The following is a 22186-nucleotide window of genomic DNA, read 5'->3' as shown; positions in this document are numbered from 1 at the left end:
TGAAATCCAAAATCCATCATGAATTGCATACAACAAAAACAACAAATTTTTGATGAAGTTAAATGTTTGCATTATTTCATGAATCATGGACCAAATGTCTCAATGGATGTTTTGGACAGGACCAAATTTCCTAAAAGTGTTCCAGGATCCATGTCAGATACTGAAATCCTTTATATAAAATAGGGTATTACTTGCATATAACTTATGGACACCCTCCCATATAATTTAATCCAACTCTAGATTAAATAATACCTACTACAGTGAAAATACTATGTAAATAGTTATAAATACAATGTAAATGCTATGTAAATAGTTGCTGGCATGCAGCAAATTCAAGTTTTGCTTTTTGGAACTTTCCAGAATCTGTTTTTCAAATATTTTCAATTCATGGTTGGTTGAATGCATAGATGTGGAATGCTTGGATATGGACAGCCAACTGTATCTTACAATTTTGTCAATTATATGTCAAAAACTGAAAATAAATGAGGTTAGATCATTATCTTCTGTATCATGTGAAGGAAAGATGGACAATGAAACAAACACAACATTCTGCTGGCATGGCACAAATGCGAGAGAGCTGTGGAATATCTAGTCTATAAAAGCTCCTACAAATCTTTTGTGAGGAAATTACACTCCTCATAGAAAAGCTAACACTTATACTCTAAACAATGATCTAAGTAGTTTACATTTACTAACTTACCTAATCTCCACTGGGGTAGGTAATATCATTATCATCATTTTGCAGATAAGGAAATTGCAGACCAGATGTTAAGGGATTTGGCCCAGGTCACACAGCTAATATGTAGTAGAACTGGGATTTGAGTCTAGTAACTGTGGTTCCAGAGTCCATGCTCTTAACTGCTTTACCCAGAGATCAGTATACTAGCCCAAAGGCCAGATCTGGCCAACAACCAGTTTTTCAATGATCCTTGAGCTAAGAATGGTTTTTATAGGTTGTTAAAAAGAAAAAGTGACAGAGAGCAAAGTGGCCTACAAGTTTAAAATATTTATTATATGACCTTTTACAGAACATGTCTGTCAACATCAGCACCACACTATCCATGGCTGCTAACACTGGGAAGTAAAGACAACAGTATGTAGCATGTTACTGTACAAATAATTCCTAAGTACATCTAACTTAGGCTGGCACACTCAAACCTACCAAGAGCCCCCATTTAAACATTTCAGGATATTGAAAGAGGAGCTCTTCTCACTGAGCACATTTTATGGTGATAAGCAAAAAGAGCATTACTGTTCACAGATTCTTTCTTAACATCAGGCTTATGCTAGAGATAAAAATTGTTAACTTAGCCTGTACTTCATATGTAAATAATTTTTATTTGAGAAACATGTGGCTGGGAAAAATACTGTTGATTTCTTTACTGAAGAGGTAGTTCAGTAACAATGCTCATACATATTAATGTATGCCATAAAATAGTAGAGAAAATGTGTGTACAGTTGACCCTTGAACAATACAAGTTTGAGCTGTGTGGGTCCATTCACACGTGAATTTTTTTCAGTAGTAAATACTACAGGACTATATAATAAATGGTTGGTCGAATCTGTGATTGTGGAACTGAAGATATGGAGGCCAATATATTCTTATTCTCAAGTGCACAGAGGTTCAGTTTCCCTAACCCCTCCATTATTCAAGGGTCAACTAGTATGATACTTTAAATGTGTCAAGCATTATTTCACAAAAAATATATATTGTGGTAAAATATAAAAGACTACAGTGACATTTACAATGATAAACACGTCATAGTGGGCATTAAATTCAGGATCTTGATGTTTTAGTTTGATTTTCTTGAGTGCCAGTGAAAATTTTAAACACAGAAAATAATATATACTATACTTTAATATAAAAGTCCCCCACAGTTCAAGAGCTTCTCATAATACTATATACCTATTAATTAAAAATATTATGATGTTTTACAAAACCACATGTACTACAGTGGCTACATTCATAGGAAATATTTTCTCTTATAGAATTTTGTTACCAAAACATTTTTTAAAATTCTCTTTTTTCTAAATTGCCTCCCTCAATAAGAATTCTCTGAAATATGATAAAGTATGTTTTACTGAAAACTTTCAGAAAGTCAAATGTTTATAAAGTTTTATTCTACTGATTTACCCGAGGCTTGATAAAATATCACCTTTTGGTAAGGTCTTTCTATATTTGTTTGTAACCAATAGAGTTTTTTTGACTCTGATCTCTCCAGTTAAAAGTACTTTGATTTATGGATGAACCTTCTAAACATTCAGGATTTTGACAGAAGTCTCTACTCTTGTGTCAGTTCACCAGTATACTGTACAGACCTCTCAATGGAAGTCAGCTACATTCCTACCCCACAGAGAACAGAGAACATGAAGGACTACCATGGAGTCCATTATGTCTCAGACCTGGAAGTGAATGACATCATTATGTTCACATCCCATTGGCCAGATCTCATTCACATTGTCCCACATGGATGTGAGAGAGGCTGACAAATATAGATGAGCAATGTGTCCAGCAGCAAAGGGAAATGCATTTTTGCATATAAAAACACTGCCAGGATTCCTTCCATGTGGTTCTCTGATATAAAAGTGAAGGCTGACTTCTGGTATAAGGACTTCCCAAATTCACTACAGGCATAGAGTTTCTTTCCCAGACAGTTTCTATCATACTAAAGCCTCTGAATTATGGGAGGAATGTATTATACACCCATCTTTACATCGTATCTCTTCTGCATGTATTCTCTGATGTGTGACAAGAGTTGGTTTGTAGTTGAAGGTCTTTGCACACTCGTTACCATTATAAGGTTTCTCCCCTGTGTGAGTTTTCTCATGTTTAAGGTGGGTTGAACTGCCATAGAATGATTTTCCACACTTTTCACAATCAAAGGGCTTCTCTCCTATGTGTGTTCTCTGATGTACATCGAGGGATGCCTTCTGGCAAAATGTTCTCCCACATTCTTGACATTCATAGGGTTTCTCCCCTGTATGGATCCTCTGATGTTGAATGAGTTGTGACTTTTGGCAGAAAGCTTTGCCACACTTGTTACATTTGTAGGGTTTCTCCCCAGAATGAATCCTCTGATGTTTGCTAAGGGTTGACTTCTCAGAAAAGATTTTTCTACATACAACACATTCACAAAGTTTCTGTCCTGTATGAGTTCTCTGATGTTTAAGAACTGACTTCCCACAGACGGTCTTCCTACATTCAGTGCATTCATATATTTTCTCCCCTGTGTGAAGTCTTTGATATTTACTGAGGGTTGACTTCATATAATAAATTTTCCCACATTAACTATATTTGTAGGCTTCTCCCCTGAGTATATTCTCTCATGTACCATGAGTTTTGACCTTATACTGAAAGATTTCTCACACTCATCACATTTATAACATTTTTCTCCCATGTGAGGCCTCTGATGCACAGTCAAATTTGACTTTTGGGAGAAAGATTTTCCACACCCATGTGTGTTCTTTGATGTTGATGGACGGCTGAGTTCTGATAGAAGGTTTTCCCACACTTAGTACATTCATAGGGTCTCTCTCCTGTATGAATTCTTTGATGTACAGTGAGGGCTGGCTTATGGTAAAAAGAGTTCCCATATTCATTACATTGAGAGGGTTTTTCTCCTGTGTGTGTCCTCTGGTGTACTGTGAGGTTTGGCTTCTGGGAGAAGCCTTTTTCCACATGTTACACTCATGGTGTAACATGGTATTTCTCACCCATATCTAAAGTGTATGACATTTCTTCCAGAAGACTGACTTATCACAGGTTTCCCTAGATGCATTAAGCTTATAGTGAGTCTTCCTTGAGTAAATTATCTGAGGTAACATGAGGTTTGACTCATCCCTGACAGTTTTCTCACATTCATCATAATCACAGAGTTTCTCTCCAGTGTGAGTTCTCTCTTGAGTAATGAAAAGAGCATTATATTGGAAGGTTTTAATGCATGAATTATATTCAAATAGTTGCTCCACACTGTGCCTCTCTTGTGTCTCTCTTTTGTTGAATAAAATCCTCATTAAGATAGAAAGTGCTCCCATTTTTATTAAATTCATTATGTTTCTCCCCAGTATGAGTTTTCTCATGATTAATTTCAGGAAGTAATTTCTCACATCCATTGGTATCACCAGATTTCTTTCTTGAATAGTTTCTATTATTAGTGATTAACTCTGACATATTTTCTAAACTGATTCCATCTGGGTTATATTTATTCCACATTTTTCCGGAAGGAATAGAGTCTATGCAAAAATTAAATGACTTTCTTAATATATTCTCTTTCTCTGTAGTTACTTTTTTGTTAATAATAAATGCAGCTTGCCATATGTGTCTATCTTGGTTTTCTTTGATCTTTATCACACCATCAACTTTCAACTCTTCTAAAGACAAGAAAAATTAAACATATGTTATGAATGAAAATAATTCTTAAATTTGGCTAATAAACAAATACACTTTATTTATCTCTTTGGTTTCAGAACCATTCTTTTGAGATAAAACTCCCAAATAAATTTTCCCATTTCCTCCACTTTTCTCAGGATTTGGGGGGAAGGGGTGACAATGAACCAACTAATCAAAGCTACTTTGGGGTAGAAAAGGGGAGGAAAGTTGGCAATGAATGTACATATATTTATGTGGCGATGCTGAAGCTGAAACTCCAATACATTGGCCACCTCATGTGAAGAGTTGACTCACTGGAAAAGACCCTGATGCTGGGAAGGGATTGGGGGCAGGAGGAGAAGGGGACGACAGAGGATGAGATGACTGGATGGCATCACCGACTCGATGGGCATGGGTTTGGGTAGACTCCGGGAGTTGGTGATGGACAGGGAGGCCTGGTGTGCTGCAATTCATGGGGTGGCAAAGAGTTGGACACGAGTGAGTGACTGAACTGAACTGAACTAACATACATACCTTTCAAAATGGATAGAAGAGGCGAAAGAAACATCAGGAATAGAGAATAAAAGGTAGAGTAAGAATGGATGAATTACAAAGAATGGAATTCACCAGAAAACATGCTCGATCAGGGAATTATGCAGTAAATGTGACATGGAGCACAAGCAGACAAGGATGTTGTTCCAAGAAATTATCAGAGGAATGAAAGTATTCCAAGGAATTATCAGAGGAGGTATACTAGAGTCTGCATGCTAATTTTGCTAACCTCACTGTCATCATACACCTAGGACTCCATCACTATGTATGCTCTGTCCTCCTAAACCTGGTCCATGGCATTATCACTCTTCCTCACTGATCTCCTCTTGCCACTCTTCTAAACCATTTTTTTGCAGTCACCTTCCTGTGTCTGTTTCCTGCTAACATGTAAATTCCCTAATAGCAAAAGACTTAGTTCATCCACTGTGGTATCTCTTTCACTTAGAACATGATTGGAATGGATCAAATACTCAATTTAACATTGGTTAATTAATTAACTCCTGAAAACAAAAGAAGTCCTTGATAGGAGGGAATGTAGGCGACCGAGAATGCTAGAGCAAAGAGAACTAATGAAGATAAAATACTTATTACGAGACAGAAATTCAAGGTACAGGTAATAGGGATTAAACTCCTAAAAAAAGCCAAGCCCAAAAGAAAACATTTATGTGTGAGACTATATCTTGTGGTGAATTTAGGTGTCTGAGGCATGTAGGCTAAATATCCTTAGTAATTTTCAAATAGATTGAGCTTCTAAAGGGGTCTGTTCAAAATGCTCCAAAGATTTTTTGTTGTTGAAGCTCCAAAGATGCCTGTACCTAAAACAACCACCAAGGATCTAGTTTCCCCTGGATTACTCACCTGGGTAACACTGACTTGTAAATTCTTCCTCTGATATCCATGGTGCTTCTTGCTCTAACTTGATGATCTCCTCTGGTTTGGTAATGCTGATATAGGACATAGAGAAAGCTGTCTGGCTTCAGGAATTTAGAAGAAAAACCAAGGTCCAGCTTCAGAAGTTGCACAATGAAAGAACCCACTGAAATCTTTCAATGGGGAGGTGAAAACACAAACAATATTCCTGGTCCATGCAGTCACTAAGTCATGTCTGACTCTTCGAGACACTTTTGACAGCAGCCCAGTAGGCTCCCTTGTCCATGGAATTTTTCCAGGCAAGAACACTGGAGTTGGTTGCTATTTTCTTCTCCAGGAGATCTTCTGACTCAGGGATCAAAATCACATCTCCTACATTGGCAGGCAAATTCTTTACCATTGGGCCACCTATATTCCTGGTATCCAAAATCAAATATCATTAAACTCTACAAAGGATCCATATGTTCAGTAACAAAGAGAGGATAGGCCTGATGCTGTTACTCTGCTTACCCAGTGAAATGTGGATGCTGTAGTTTTCTAGCATTATGTCCCTGCACAAGATCCTCTGAGCAGGTGGAGTTCACAGTCACATCCTCAAATGAAATTGATCCCTATAACAGGAAATATCTGATTAATCTGAAATAATCACAATTGTAAGATAGAGAAAAGACATTTAGGAACTAATTCTTCACCAAGTTCACTGTTGAGTTAATTAGAAAAAGCTTACATAAGATGTTTACTATACTACCTGTTTTGTGTTACTTGTGGTGAGAGAAAGAAAAACATTGTGAAACTTCCCAATTAATTTATTAATTCATGTATTAGTGTTGTCAGGGAGGAAGAAATTTTCCTCTACCATTCTACCATTCTGATTGGTCTAAGAATTAAACTGACATGAGAGTTTAACTCTTTTGTTCCAATTTGGAAATCACAAAGATATAGAAAAATTATAAAAGAATATTATGAAACAGCTATACGCCAACGAATTGGAAAATCTAGAAGAAATGGGCAAATTTCTAGAAACATATAGCCTGCCAAGACTGAGTCAAGAAGAAACAGACAATTTGAACAGACCAATCACTAGAAGTGAAATTGAATGTGTAATTTAAAAACACCCTGGACAAAAAGTTCAGGACCAGGAGGCTTCACAGGGTAATTCTACCATACACCTATCTCAAACTATTTTAAAAAACTGAAGAGATTACCGTATGTAAAACTGACAGCTAGTGGAGCTCAATAACACAGGGAGCTCAACCTGGTGCTCTGTGAAACCTAAAGGGGTGGGTGGGAGGAGAATAGGAGGAAGGTTCAAGAGGGAGAGAACATATGTATACTTGCATGATATCATTCATGTTGATGATATGCTGCTGTATGACAGAAACCAATACAACATTGTTAAACAATTAAAAATAAATTCTAAAAAATTTTTAAAAAAAAGTAACCCGAGGACCAAAAAATAAATAAATAAATAAACTGAAGAGGACAGACACTTCCAAATTCATTCCATGAGGCTACCATTACCTTGATAGCAAAACCAGACAAAGACACTACAAAAAAATTAAATTATAGGCCCGTATCTTTGATGAATGCAAATGTAAAAATCCTCTACAAAATATTAGCAAACCAAATCCAACAATATATACAAAGGATCATACAACATGACCAAGTTGGATTTATTCTAGGGTCACAAGAATAGTTCAGCCTTTGCAAATCAATCAATGTGATACACCACATTAACAAAAGATAATATTCTCTATCTCAAGCTTCTTTTCTGTATCTGTTAGTCTGCTTCAGTTTTGCATATGCATTATCTGTATTATTTTTTAGATTCCACATATAAATGATATCATATAGTATTTGTCTTTCTCTGTCTGACTTATTTCACTAAGCATAATATTCTCTAGGTCCATCCACACTGTGGCAAATGGCAAAGTTTCATTCTTTTCTATGACTGTGCAACACACATCTTAATTCAATCTTCTGTTGGGCTCATGGGTTGCTTCAATGTCTTGGCTATTAAAAATAATGCTGCTATAAACGCTGGGTGCATATAACTTTTTGAATTAGTGTTTTCATTTTTTTCTGGGTATACAGCCAGGTGTGGAATTGCTGGATAGTATGGTAGTTCTATTTTTAGGTTTTGAAGAAATTCCATACTGTTTTACATGATGGGTGCACCAATTTACAATCCTACTAAGGGCAGAGGGAAAAGGAGAGAGACAAATTAGGGTATGGGATTATCATATACAAGGTACTATGCATAAAACAGATAAGTAACAAGGATATACTGTATAGCATAAAGACTTATAGCCAGTATCTTGTAATAACTGATACTGAATCCCTGTGCTGTACACCTGAAACTAACACAATATTGTGAATCAATTATACTTAAATAAAAATAAAATAAATTAACATAGAACAGATAACAAAAGAAAATCAAACAGAAGTTTAATGAAATGTATACAGAGGCAAGACCCGGAAAACAAAGTAACTTGCCAAAATGGCCCAAAACCCTCACTTTAAACACCATCTTCAGCAAAAGACAAAAGAGGATGTTGGTGGCAGTGATTTGGGATTTCAAAGGGGAGGAAGGCAATTTACCTGGAGATGGAAAAGCAAACGTTTGGTGAACATATGTTTGCTGGGCTCTGCAGAGACTGTGGGACACAGAGTAGGCTGGGATCTCTGGGCTGCAGTTTCCCCACCACACCTAGCCTGCGTTCTTTGCAGATTCTCTGGTGACAGCTCTACTCCAGGAACTGGCCCTATATCTAAATTCTTTATGTAAAAAGACAGACTTCCCGAGTCTTCTGTTTCTTAACAATAATCAGCTTAAGTTAACCCTCATACCAAAGGACACATTTTGCAGCTGCAAATTTTGCTTCCTTATACTATATACATATATATAAGTACACACAAACATAAAATACATTGTAGGCATGAAAGTATCCTAGTTTCTGTGGTTATATAAAATACATAAAATGCTGTTTCAACTCTCAGGAAGCTTAGAATCTGGTATGCAAATTGGATTAACAAATAGCATAAAATCAAGAGAGAACTGAATTTGGGTCTTTAATGATATAGACTGCCCTGGTCTGTTCAGGGCATAGATAATGTGTAATCTTGGGAACATTCCTTTACAAAAGACTTCTCCTAAATATCTGAAGACCCACTCTGCCAGGAAAAACTTTTAAGCATCTACAAATTTGTGTTAATATGTATGTATGAAAATTTATGTCTACACAGATTGTCCAACTTTGCATGCCTCTGATATGCACAAATTTCAGTCATCACTATTTAGTTGAGTAACACCAGCCAAACAACACAGGTCAGATTTTTAGTTATTATGATAACTGTAATTAAATAAAGTACAAACTTCACTGCTTGTTTTTCAGTTCACAAATCACTACAAAATAACAGACATACATCATGAACAATGATCAGTCATGTCATCTTCAAGGACTGTCTGCCAGTGACTGGTTGCTATACATTCATCATACAGACAGCAAAGCACGTAGTTGTACTGCCTCCTTATCTCTCAGCAATAAGACATTTGCAAGAACAGTTAACTGCAACAAGGCCAACAAAGATGAAAGAGCAGTAAAGAAATGAAAAGTGAGTATATTAGATGTGAAATTCAAATTGAATGTAAATGGAGTTTGAGAAGAAATATATGACTGTGGGAATGTTGCTACTTGCTGCCACTGGAGACATTTGAGATTTGTAGCCAGAGGAACTTAGTGAAGGAGAACTTGGTGCTAAATATGAGCTCTACTATTTTTAAACTTCCATATCCACAAGAGTCAGACATGACTGAGCAACTAAGCATACACACACTTATATTTTTGGGTTTCCCAGGTGGCACTAGCAGTAAAGAATCTGTTTGCCAATACAGCAGATTCAAGAGATTTGGGTTTGACCCCTGGGTTGGAAAGATCCCCTGGAGGAAGAAAATGGCAACCCACTCTAGTATTCCTGCCTGAAAAATTCCATGGACAAGAGGAGTCTGTTGGGCTACAGTCCATGGGGCCACAAAGAGTATGGAATTTAGAAAGATGGTAATGATAATCCTATATGCAAAACAGAAAAAGAGACACAGATGTTCAGAACAGACTTTTGGACTCTGTGGGAGAAGGCGAGGGTGGGATGTTTTGTAAGAACAGCATGTGTATTATCTATAGTGAAACAGATCACCAGCCCAGGTGGGATGCATGGGACAAGTGCTCGGGCCTGGTGCACTGGGAAGACCCAGAGGAATCGGGTGGAGAGGGAGGTGGGAGGGGGGATCGGGATGGGGAATACATGTAACTCCATGGCTGATTCATGTCAATGTATGGCAAAACCCACTGAAATGTTGTGAAGTAATTAGCCTCCAACTAATAAAAATAAATGAAAAGAAAAAAAAAGAGTTGGACACAACTGAATTGACTGAGCACACACACACATATGTTTATAGTTTCCAGCTTAACAATCTGCCCTACACATTTTTTTTTTAGTATTTATTTATTTGGCTGTCCAGGATCTTTAGTTGTGACATGCAAACTCTTAGTTGCAGCATGTGGGATCTAGTTCCCTGACCAGGGTTTGAACCTGGGCCCCCTGCATTGGGAATGTGGAGTCTTAACCACTGGATCACCAGCACATTCCCTGCTATACAAATTTTAGACTTGCCAGCCTCCACAATCACATGAACCAATTCCTTAAAATGAATAAGTATATGCATGTACAAATACATATGGTTGTGTGCATGTGTATTATATGTATACATATATGCAAACAGCTTCCCAGGTGGCAGAGTGGTAAAGAATCTGCCAATGCAGGGGACACAAGAAACATGGGTTCGATCCTTGGTTAGAGAAGTTCCCCTGGAGAAGGAGAAGGCAACCCATTCCAATATTCTTGCCTGGAAAATTCCATGGACAGAGGAGCCTGGCAGGGCTACAGTCCATGGGGTTGCAAAGAGTCAGACACAACTGAGCACATAGGTGCACACACACACAGACACTATAGTTTCTGTTTCTTTGGAAAATTCTGACTGATACAGGTTTAAGGATATGTATTTTTTTATCTTGGTTTTTCTTTCCATTCCATCTCCTCTCTCTCTCCTGACAGCCACCAAAAGCCAAAAGGGATGGTGAGTAGAATCTCTTCTAGAAGCTTAGCAGGCGTGCAGCCCTGACAACACCCTGACTTTAGACTTCTAGCATCCAGAGCTGCAAGACAATACATTTCTGTTCTTCTAGGCTCATTTGTAGTAGCTTGTTACAGCAGCCACAGGGAGTTAATATACTAACTTTTTGCAAAAAACTCTACAGAAAATCAACAGTTTGGGTTGAGAATATATCTGGCCAGTGATAGGTCTCACTTGCAACATTCAGCTTCTGAATTTCAAATGTGGAGTGGTTGTCTCAATCTCTGATATAGTTAACAATCCGTATGATATGAAATCAGGCAATACCAGTTAAGGTAAGAATTATAGTGGACCAAGGATGAATGCTTGGGGATAAACTTTGCTAAAAGACAACAGGAAGAACACCAAGAAGCAGACGAGAGTATCAGCTTAAATCCGCGGAGTCATGCTTTGGCTCTCGTCCCTCTGTGCCTACAAAAGAACAATTAGAAAAGAAAAGGAGAGGCAGCAACCGTTTCAGGCTTGCTAGGTGAGGTTGTCAGCCCCCTCACTTGCATGACGCAGAGAAATTTTTTTCAGACTTCAAGCCAGGAAGTCTTTATATTCCACGAAGAATTATTTTTGTTTATTCTTAAAGTCAAAGAAAACGGTTTTCGTTTTGTATAAAGTATCAGAGATAAAGCTACATATAATTATTATTATAAAAATGATACTTATATGTATAATATACATACAAACAAAGAAATTATGATTATCTCCATATAACTAAAGGTTGACTTTTCCTTGTTTTAGATCTGTTAGCTCTCTCTATATATTCCTTAAAATTTTTTTATCATTTTAATCTTTATTTTTGCAGTGGAAGACAATGTGAGAAATGAATAAACAAACAACTCACCTAGAACAAACTTATTCTTTTTCTGTCCCTTTTGGGAAAATACAGAAAAGGCTGAATGCACAGCTATGAGAGAAGAAAATAGGAGTGGGTCATGTGAGATATGGCTTTTGTGAATCTTTGAGACTTAGCTTCCTAAAACTTTCTGCCTACCAGCTGGTTGAAAGCTCCTCTGGGAAAAAGTTTCTCTGGGCCCTGAGGAGTCAGCAAGAACCATGCGCAGGAAGAATTAACATGTGCAACTCTGACAGATAATTTATAGAGATTGGCTGAGCAATTTAACCCTGGGTTTACTCCCTAATGATTTATTAATTTGACTTTTCTTTTCGAACCAATTTAGAACTAATTGAATAAATAATGTTATACAGAAGACAAACCATTATTTTTCATAATCAACATTGTAGGAAAAATACTCAACATATTTGTTTACTTATATTCCTGAGTTGCCTATCCTTAGAGTCAGAGAAATCACTCTGCAGAAAGGGAATGGAGGTTCCTTGAGGAAAAGGTCTACTTAAAAACTTGTGTATTGTAAATTAATTCAGCCTCCAATTAAAGTAAATTAATTAAAAAAAAACTTGTGGGAATACCCTGGTTTTCCATTGGCTAAGACTCTGCAGGGGACATGGGTTCAATCCCTGGTCAGGGAACTAGATCCCACATGCCACACCTAAGACCTAGCACAAATACAAAAATACATATTAAAAACTTGTTTATAACTAAGTTGTAATAGAACCTGGTGGGTAACTTATCTGTTATAACATGCACAGACTTTTTCTACTTCTAGTTCTACTACTAACAAACTGGGTGTCTCTGGCCAGGTTACTTGTACACTCACAGTCAAGGTTTATCAGCTTTCAAATGAAGCGGGCACAGATGACTCTATTCTATGGCTCCCCTTGTGGCTCAGCTGGTAAAGATCCACCTGCAATGCGGGAGACCCGAGTTCGATCCCTGGGTTGGGAAGATCCCCTGGAGAAGGGAAAAGCTACCCACTCCAGTATTCTGGCCTGGAGAATTCCATGGACTGTATAGTCCACAGGGTCACAAAGAGTTGGACACGACTGAGCGACTTTCACGTACATAAAGTCAGGGCAGAAAATGTAGGCATACATCTCAAAGCAAGAAAAACAAATCAATTCAAAAAGGTGCAAAAGACTTGCATGAGACATTTCACCAGAGAAGATTTACAAGATATACATGGTTAGCCATGGCTAACCATCATTAGTCACTGGGGAAATTCAAATTAAAACTATGAGATACCACTTCACACTCACTAGAATGACTATTATAAAAACAGACAATACTAAATGGTAGTCAGGATATAGAGAAATCGGATCTCCATAACATGAAAAAAACTAAAAATTAGACAAATCCAAATTAGACCAAAAACTTTTGTCTAATAAAAGAAATTAGATGTAAAAGGTCATATATTTGTATAAAACATTCAGAAAAGTCATGTATTTACAGAGACAAAAAGCAAATCAGTGGTTGGCTGTGGGTGGAGACTGAGAGCATATTTACTCAAGAGAATATTTCTGGGTGATGGAAATGTCCCTAATTTGGATTACAGTGATATTTGCACAACTGAAAACTTACTGAAAACCACTGAATGGTACACTTAGTGAGTGAATGTTATGGTATGCAAATTATACCTCCATAAAGCTGTTTAAAAAGCCAGTGGAGGGACTTGCCTGGCAGTCCAATGGCTAAGACCACGAACTCTCAATACACGGGCCCTGGGTTTGATCCCTGGGGAATTAGATCCCACTGGCCACAATGAAGGGTTAGCATGACTCAACTAAAGTTCCTGCTTGCCAAAACTAAAAAAGAAAAAAAAAAGATCCCAAGTGCCACAACTAAGACCAGGTGCAGCCAAAAAAGGAAAAAGGCCAATGGAAGCTTCTTCTAGGAGCAATATTTTCTCTACAGATTAGTTTTTCAGGCTCTATAAGCTTACTGTTAGGTGGAGAGAGCAAACATTTCAGAGAGGATTCAAATATAAAGTGTCTACTAAATACTGTTATCAGTTAAGATGACACGTTATGGTAACCTGAAAAGACAAACCACTTAGAAGCATGTCTTCTTTTGATATCAGTTTCTTAGTAGGTGTCCTTCTTTGCAAGGGATAGGACAATGAAGATTTCACTCTCTCTCTCAACTAAGATGTAAATATAATTACATATAAGAACACCAGGTAATTTATTAGCTATTTATTTCTTTCACTAGAGCATTAAAAGAGGAAAATACAACATGGGACTTCCTTTTTCTCAACATTCTCATATACATATCACAATATTGGCTTATAAAATATTTCATATTACATCTTATATTAAAACCGTGATTATGTACTATTTCTTCGTAATATCCTTTTCCATGTTACTGCTGCTACTGCTAAGTCACTTCAGTCGTGTCCGACTCTGTGTGACCCCATCCCTGGGATTCTCCAGGCAAGAACACTGGAGTGGGTTGCCATTTCCTTCTCCAATGCATAAAAGTGAAAAGTGAAAGTGAAGTCGCTCAGTCATGTCTGACTCTTCATGACCCCATGGACTGCAGCCTACCAGGTTCCTCCGTCCATGGGATTTTCCAGGCAAGAGTACTGCAGTGGGGTGCCATTGCCTTCTCCGTTTCCATGTTAAGAGTCCTCTAAGTGATTCTCTGATGTAAACTTTTTTGAATTCTTATCAAAGGCTAAAATATATTCAAACTGTCTACAAAGTTTTAATCATAGGCTAACATTCTGATGTACAAATAGTTGTACCTACTTATGGAAGTGGATTTTGAAGAATATATTGCATTATTCTGATTCTTTGATGCTCAGTGTTTCATCTCATCCATTCTTTGACATGCAATGAGTTTGATTTATGAACTTGATTTTTACTTATTTATCTCCCAGGTGTGCTATCTGATGTACCACGGGGTTTGCCTTCTACCAAAAAAGATTTCTTACATAGATTATATTTAGAGTTCTTCTTTCTTTTTGGAATTCCCTGGTATTTAGTAAGAAGCAAACTGTGGCAGAATGTGTCACATTTATCATATCCACAGGGCTTCTGCCTTGTGTGTGTTCCACAATGATAATTAAGACTTTATTTGTGACTGCAGGCTTTCCCACAGTCAGTACATTCAGAGGGCTTCTCTCCTGTGTGTATTCTCTGATGCAATTTGAGATTTGAATTGAAGGTTCTCCCACACTCACTATATTCAAAGGATTTCTCCCCAGTGTGTGTTCTCTGATGCTCAACAAGAGAAGACGTGTGACTGAATGTTTTCCCACATGCTATATATTCATAGGGCTTCTCTCCTGTGTGTTTTCTCTGATGTGTGAGTTACCACTAAGGTTTTCCCACATTCAGTACATTCATAACTTTTCTCTCCAGTGTGTGTTCTCTGGTGTATAATCACTTTTGACTTTCCACAGAAGGTTTTCCCACATTCAGAACACACAAATGGTCTCTCTTGTGTGTGATCTCTGATGTTCAGTCAGTGTCTACTTGTCACTTAAAATTATCCCACATTCAGTACATTCATAAGGTTTCTCTCTTGTGTGTGTTCTCTGGTGCACAGTAAGTTTTGACTTCACACAGAAAGCTTTCCCACACTCAGAACATTCACAGGGTTTTCCCCCTCTGTATCCTCTGATGCACAGTAAATGCTGACTTCACACTGAAAGTTTTTTCACATTTGGAACATTCATAGGGATTCTTCCCTGTGTGCATCCTCTGATGTGTTGCGAAGTATGTATGTTTTTTGTTGAAGAGTCTGAAACATTGATTACATTCATATAATTTCTCTCCTATGTGAGTTCTCTGAGTATGGGTGAGGTGAGTCTTGTTGTGTAAGGCATCCTACACTCAATGAACTCATAATGATTCTCCACTGTGTCATTTTTCTTATATTTAAAATTTGAAATCTTAAATGCTTCTTCACATTCATTACATTCAGTGGGTTCTTGTTCTGAAAGAGCTCTCTGATGTTCAGTGGGCTGTGCTGTCTGGATGTGTGTCCTTTGATTGATTTATGCAATGTACAATAATGGTTGATGAGTAACTGAATGAATCACACCCAAAGGGATTCTCTCCTATATGTGTTCTCTGATTTAAATTTTTTGACACTCTGCAGGATTGCTCAGGTTCACTGCTTCCAAAGGGCTTTTGTCTATGAGTTTTCTCATATATGATGACTGACTTTTGGATGAAAGTTCTTTCATATTCATTACTTTTCCAGCATGGGATTTCTTTTGGCTATCAGAGTCTGCCTTGTAAAAATCTTTCGGAGATTCATTAAATCCAGAGTCTGGTTCCAAAGTTTGAAGCTGAGCAAAGTATCCATAATGACTGATATCCTTCCCATTTTTATTATATTCATTAAGTTCAGCAGACAATTCTCTAAGCTGAGTACTGAAAAGTGACTTCCCGCATACATTACCTTCATCAATCATTTCTTAAACAGTTTCTATTACTGATCATTAATTCTGGAATATATTTCAAATTTTCTCATATGAATCACATTTATAGTGTCCTTTTCTTGAACCTACAGGATTTATACCCATAGTAAGTGCTTTTTCACATGAAGTATTTCTCTCTATAATCAGTGTTTTGTTTTTGGTGAATATAAGCTGCCTGGATTGTTGGTCAGGAATGTTCTGGCCTCTCCAGACTTTTTCTAGAACAGAGGAAGATTAACCGCATCTGATGAATCTTATATTGGTTTTGAATTGGCTCTCCAATTGTATTTAAATGTGGTTGACTTTTGGCTTCAGGCCTGGTTGCCCAGGAAGAAAATGTATATTCCTCTTAATTAGTTGTGTTCTATTTAATTATTGACTAGTCTATCTCTCTATGTCAAAGACCCTTTTGTAGTCTTAAAAAGGGGGAGAAAACAGGCAGTTTGATACATGTCTTTGGTTTCTCCAAATGTGATCTTTAATGCTAGGTAAGAAATAAGCAGACCAGGTGGTGATCCTTGCATCAAGATCAAATATTTAAGAGCTTCGTTTTGAATGCTGATACAGTCATTTTGGTCTATCAGAGTTGTTTAATACTAAACCTATGCTAATAATGAATTCCTAGTTTTTCCCAAATCAATCTTCTAAACTTACCTCATTTTACAAAGAAGTCTTACTCGTGCAATAGTCATACTTCTTAACTCAATTTTACATCCTGGTTAACACATCTCTGATTTTTATTAATTTCAGGATGTCAGAAAAAGGTTTCTTTCTCAAGCAACTCTTCTATCAATCAATTAATCACTGAATATATTGTTCTGTTACACATGAACATTAGGAAGGGGAAAATTGAGGCACTTATCTAACAGGATTATAAACAAGTGAGAAAAAGAAACTCACAAGTCAATACATGTAATTGTTAGTAGAGCTCCTAGGAGCAAATGGAAGACAAGAAAGGAGAGAACAACAATAACCTCTAATATGAATTAATGCTTAATTGATTTAATCCTTACAACCTTTGAGACTGGTTATATTTCATCCCCATTTTACAAAGGGGACACTAAGGCATATAAAGATTAAGAGCTCGTCTAAAGTCATATAGCTAGAGTAGTAAAGAATAGTTTCTTGAAAGCAATTAAAACTTACAATTAAAGATTTAACAAAACTACAGTGAAGTTGCACTTACATTGGTCAGAATGGCCATCATTAAAAAGTCTACAAATAACAAATGCTGGAGAGGGTGTGGAGAAAAGGGAACCCTCCTACACTGTTGGTGGGAATGTAAACTGGTGCAGCCACTATGGAAAACAGTATGGAGGTTCCTCAAAAAACTAAAAATAGAGTTGCCATATGATCCAGCAATCCCATTCCTGGGCATGTCACCAGACAAAACTACAATTCAAAGAGATACAAGCACCCGTATATTTATACCAGCACTATTCACAAAGTCAAGACCAGGAGACAACCCAGTTGTCCATCAACGTATGAATGGATAAAGAAGATGTATACAAATGTATCCAGCCATAAAAATGAATGAAATAATGCCATTTGCAGCAACATGAATGGACCTAGAGATTATCATACTAAGTGAAGTAAGTCAGACAGAGAAAGACAAATGCCATATGATATTACTTACATGTGGAATCTAAAATATGACACAAATGAACTTATCTACAAAAAAGAAGCAGACTCATAGACATAGAGAACAGACTTGCTGCCATGGTAGAGAGGAGGTAGGTGAGGGATGGATAAGGAGTTGGGGATTATCGGATGGATGCTGCTATGTATAGAATGGATAAATAACAAGTATGTATCACAGGGAACTATAATCAAAATCCTGTGATAAACCACAATGGAAAAGAACATGAAAAAGGGTGTATGTATATTATGATAATGAATCACCATGCTATCCAGCAGAAATTAACACAACATTGTCAATCAACTATACTTCAACAACATTTTTCCCCCTGGTTTAATAAAGACTTCTTTATTTTGAGAAAAAAGTTCTCAGACATCAGGCTGTTCACAAAAATAACACACAGTATCAACTTTAGAAGACAAATCTTAAGACTATGACACTAGTTATTTTTGTGGAAGATGCATTTAACATGCCAACTCTTATTCACAAAAATACATTGTTACATTTGTGTTGAAAAGCCCCACATAGCACTCTTAGGTGGGGTATGACACACATACCCGTAACTCAAAGCTGCTCTCAGGGACTACTCAACTAATGATTGATAAAAACCATACATCCTTTTTATTGTTAGGTCACAATGAGGTACCAAAATTAAAAGCAAAAATTACAGGGTAAGACTTAACATAACTACTAGGAGGGTCAAAGGAAGTGAAAATGGGACTAGGCACAGGGCAATATGAATTAATGAACATGGGAAGGACAAGGATGGGGAGAACAATGAGCATGTGCTAAAGATATTAGGGGAGAGGATCTGGTGAAAATTTTGATCTTAGACAAGCACCTAGGTAACGAAATAATGGGACATGATTTCTAAAGCCTGCTATGTGCTTAAGAGTCATCCTCGCCATTGGCGCTGTCTCTGTCATCCTCTCCTTCCTCAGCCTGATCAACTCCAGCTGGTCATCCCCCTGATCTTCATTATCATCATCATCCAGTAGGTCCCCCTCCTCAGCAGAGTCTGACCCCTCTGCATCCCCCTCAGACTCCATCTTCACATTAGTCTCATCTTTCTTCAGGGAGTTGCTGCACTGCTCCTCGTCTGACTTATCATTCTTCATCTCTATTCCTTGGTTGCTCTGCTCCTTTTCAATTTTTTCCAGGCTTTCCAATAAAGAATTCACTTTTTGTTTTATCTGGGTTAACACCGTCTTAATAGTCTGAAGGTCATCTCCTTTCAACTTTCCGGACTTATTTTTTTCCATTTATTTTTATTAGTTGGAGGTTAATTACTTTACACTATTGTAGTGGTTTTTGCCATACATTGACATGAATCAGCCATGGATTTACATGTGTTCCCCATCCCGATCCCCCTCCCACCTCCCTCCCCATCCCATCCCTCTGGGTCTTCCCAGTGCATCAGCCCTGAGCACTTGTCTCATGCATCCAACCTGGGCTGGCAATCTGTTTCACCTCAACTTTCCAGACTTAGAAAAAGACCCCTGCTGTCTGCTCTTAGAATTGAAGCCACTTTTGCCCCTTCATGAGGTGTTTCCTGATACACACTGGCATTTTGAGGGCCCAACAGCCCAAGCAACAGGAGGAGGAGGGGGAACACGTGCTGGGTAACTGTGCATTCTGTCGTAATAATCCCGTCCGAAGTCACAGTCCAAGTCAAAGGTGAGCCTGAGGTCTCTGCTGCAGGTCATCTCACACCTGCTTTTCCTCAGTTCACTTTTGGCTCTGCAAGCCAGGCTAGCACCTAAAAACCTGGCCAGCGATCATTCTGCCGTCCTCTCCCGCTACAGCATCCTGGGCATTTCTCTCATTAATGTATTGAATGAAGGCAAAGCCCTTATGAACCGAGCAACCCACAGTTTTGCTGTATTTTGAGAAGATTGCCTTCATGTCAGATTTCTTGACCACAAAGGTATTGAGATTCCCAATGAATACATGAGAGTTCATGGAGCGAGGATCCATCTTGTTGGTAACATTGCTGGCCATTGTCTTTGATGATACGGTGCCTCACAAAGCTGAAAAATGTAGCTGAAGATCAAAAAAGTCTCCCAGGAGGGGGAAGGGAGAAGAGGTTAGATTCTGAATCTCCTACCCCTGGGTTCTACGTGGAGAAGCTGATTGCTGCTCGAGGTCAGCAATGAGGTGGCAATTGCTCAGTCTTCACAAAAAAATCCAATAACTTTTTTTTAAATTAATGATTTAAGGTTTCTTACAAGGCAAAATAAATTTTAATAAAAGATCTATATATGTTTCAGGATATTTAAGAATATGGATCTAGATGAAATTAAGCCTAAGTTTAGGACAAATAGAGAAAAGCAAAATTTGATTAGGAAACACAGGGCCATAATGATAGTCCTTATAAAGAAGAAAATTATAAATTTGGAATGTATAGTACATATACTTATCTTCTTAGGCTAGTATCAACACATATTTTACAATTTTGGTAACCAAATCTGTCAAATGCAATAAGAATCCAGATATGTGATATCGGTTCTAGTTAAAATTCATGACAACTGAGCACACTAAAGGGACCTTAGGCATAACAATAACAGATAACTGATACTGAGATAAAATTTATAAGAAAGAATGATAGAGATGGCAGTTTAAGATGACTCCATATATGTTAACAGGAGAAAAAGGAGAACTTTGGGCATATTACTTAGTCTCTTTGGACTTCAGTTTGTTAATCCAGTAAAACCGTAACCCTATTTATACTGTTATATCAGGGGGTAATTGTGGGAAGTAGACGAATTAATATACACAACCTGCTTAGAATGGTGCCCAGTACACCGTAGGCTATAATGCAAGTATTGATTATGGTCATTATGAGATTGCCACCAACTTCGAAGTCACAAACATAAAGAAAGCTTAAGCCCTGAATATGGGTTAATAATCACTTTAAAACATCTGAGAAAAGCAGAAGGTAAAAAACAGAGCCTTTACAGACATCTCAAATTGAACAAATGACTACATAAATTAAAATTTATTGATTTAATTAACTGGTGCTGGTTGGTAAAGTAGACAGACAACAGAAGGAAAAATATTTAGGAAAGGTGAGTGTGATCGAATTAGTTCTACTTGCCAAAGGCAAATTTCAGTGTATTTTAGAAAGGATTTTGAGTGCTATCAGATAAAGTGCAGGGACCTCCCTGGTGGTCCGGTGGTGAAGACTCCTCCTGCCAACGCAGGGGCCTGGGTTCTATCTCTGACCCAGGAAGATCCCATGTGCCTCGAGGCAACTAAACCTTTGCCTACAACTACTGAAACCTGTGTGATCTGAAGCTCATGCTCCACAACTAGAGAAAGGCCCAGCACAGCAACAAAGGTCCAGTGCAGCCAAAGATAAAAATAAAGTTAAGAATAATAAATAAATAAAGACAAAAATAAATCACAAAGGTACAGAAGGTAATTATCAATTTGGGCAAAAAAAAAAAATAGTAGTGAAATCTTTAACAGCAGGGATAAAAGAGAAAGTGAATTGTGAGTCAGGATACAGGCATTCTACCACAAAAGGAAAGAAGGAATGAGCACAGAAACTTGAAGGCACACAAGAATCACAGATGTTTATAATAATTTCTAAAGAAGATATCTAAAAATGATGATGGTCAAAGGACTATGTGAAAATAAGAGGAAATTTGGCAACTGAAAGTGCTACAAAAAGAGGGGAATTATGAAGAAATAAATATTTAAGAAGCAGTAACCAAGAATTAGATTTGGGTAATGTCAGAGCACAAAGTTCCTCTATAAACACTAAGCATAGAAGGAGCACTTCCTGTGAGGAGGGTGACATTTCAAGGTGTTAATTTAAGTATTTGAGGAATGGTGGTTGGATGATCCTCAAACTTTGAAAAGGTATGAAGTCCTTAAAAAGAGATTTCCAAAAAGGTTTCAAAGATCTTATACTGGGTTGACTAATGTCTACTCCAAATTCAGGTCCACCCAGGATCTTAGAATGTGACCTTATTTGAAATGAGGGTCTTTGCAGATGTAATGAATTAGGATGAGGTCATAATGGATTAGGGTGGGCCCTAAACTCAATAGGACTGCTGTCGCTACAAGAAGAGGACACACAGAAAAGGTCATGTGGCAGTGGAAGCAGGGACTGGAGTAATACAGCTATATGTCAAGGAGGGACAAGGGCTGTCGCAACCACCACAATTTAGGAAGAAGCAGAAAGGACTCCCTCTTGGAGTCTTTGGAGGGAGTGTGGTCCTGCTGACACTCTGATTTTTCACCTGGAGCTTCCAGGACTATGAGAGAATAAATTT

At 37.6% G+C, this 22186-nt stretch overlaps 1 long non-coding RNA gene and 2 pseudogenes across 1 annotated transcript in view; all 3 read right to left on the bottom strand.

The window, feature by feature from the left end:
- Nucleotides 1-986: 986 nt before the first annotated feature.
- On the bottom strand, nt 987-3682 carry LOC139033622 (zinc finger protein 33B-like; annotated as a pseudogene).
- A 695-nt stretch (nt 3683-4377) lies between these two features.
- Nucleotides 4378-22186, bottom strand: part of LOC139033624 (uncharacterized) — a 29480-nt gene continuing 11671 nt past the window's right edge. Inside the window, exons 2-4 of the long non-coding RNA XR_011486154.1 lie at nt 6302-6402; nt 5780-6207; nt 4378-4832 (exon numbers count right to left, since the gene is read on the bottom strand). This is a non-coding gene — a long non-coding RNA (uncharacterized lncRNA). The remainder of the gene's footprint in view (nt 4833-5779; nt 6208-6301; nt 6403-22186) is intronic.
- On the bottom strand, nt 18526-20158 carry LOC110143593 (heterogeneous nuclear ribonucleoproteins C1/C2-like; annotated as a pseudogene).

The sequence above is a fragment of the Odocoileus virginianus genome, unplaced genomic scaffold (genome assembly GCF_023699985.2).
Source record: "Odocoileus virginianus isolate 20LAN1187 ecotype Illinois unplaced genomic scaffold, Ovbor_1.2 Unplaced_Scaffold_23, whole genome shotgun sequence".
In the NCBI taxonomy this organism is placed as follows: Eukaryota; Metazoa; Chordata; class Mammalia; order Artiodactyla; family Cervidae; genus Odocoileus; species Odocoileus virginianus.
Note: the sequence above shows the minus strand (reverse complement) of the source record. Positions and strands in the feature narration are given on the sequence as shown.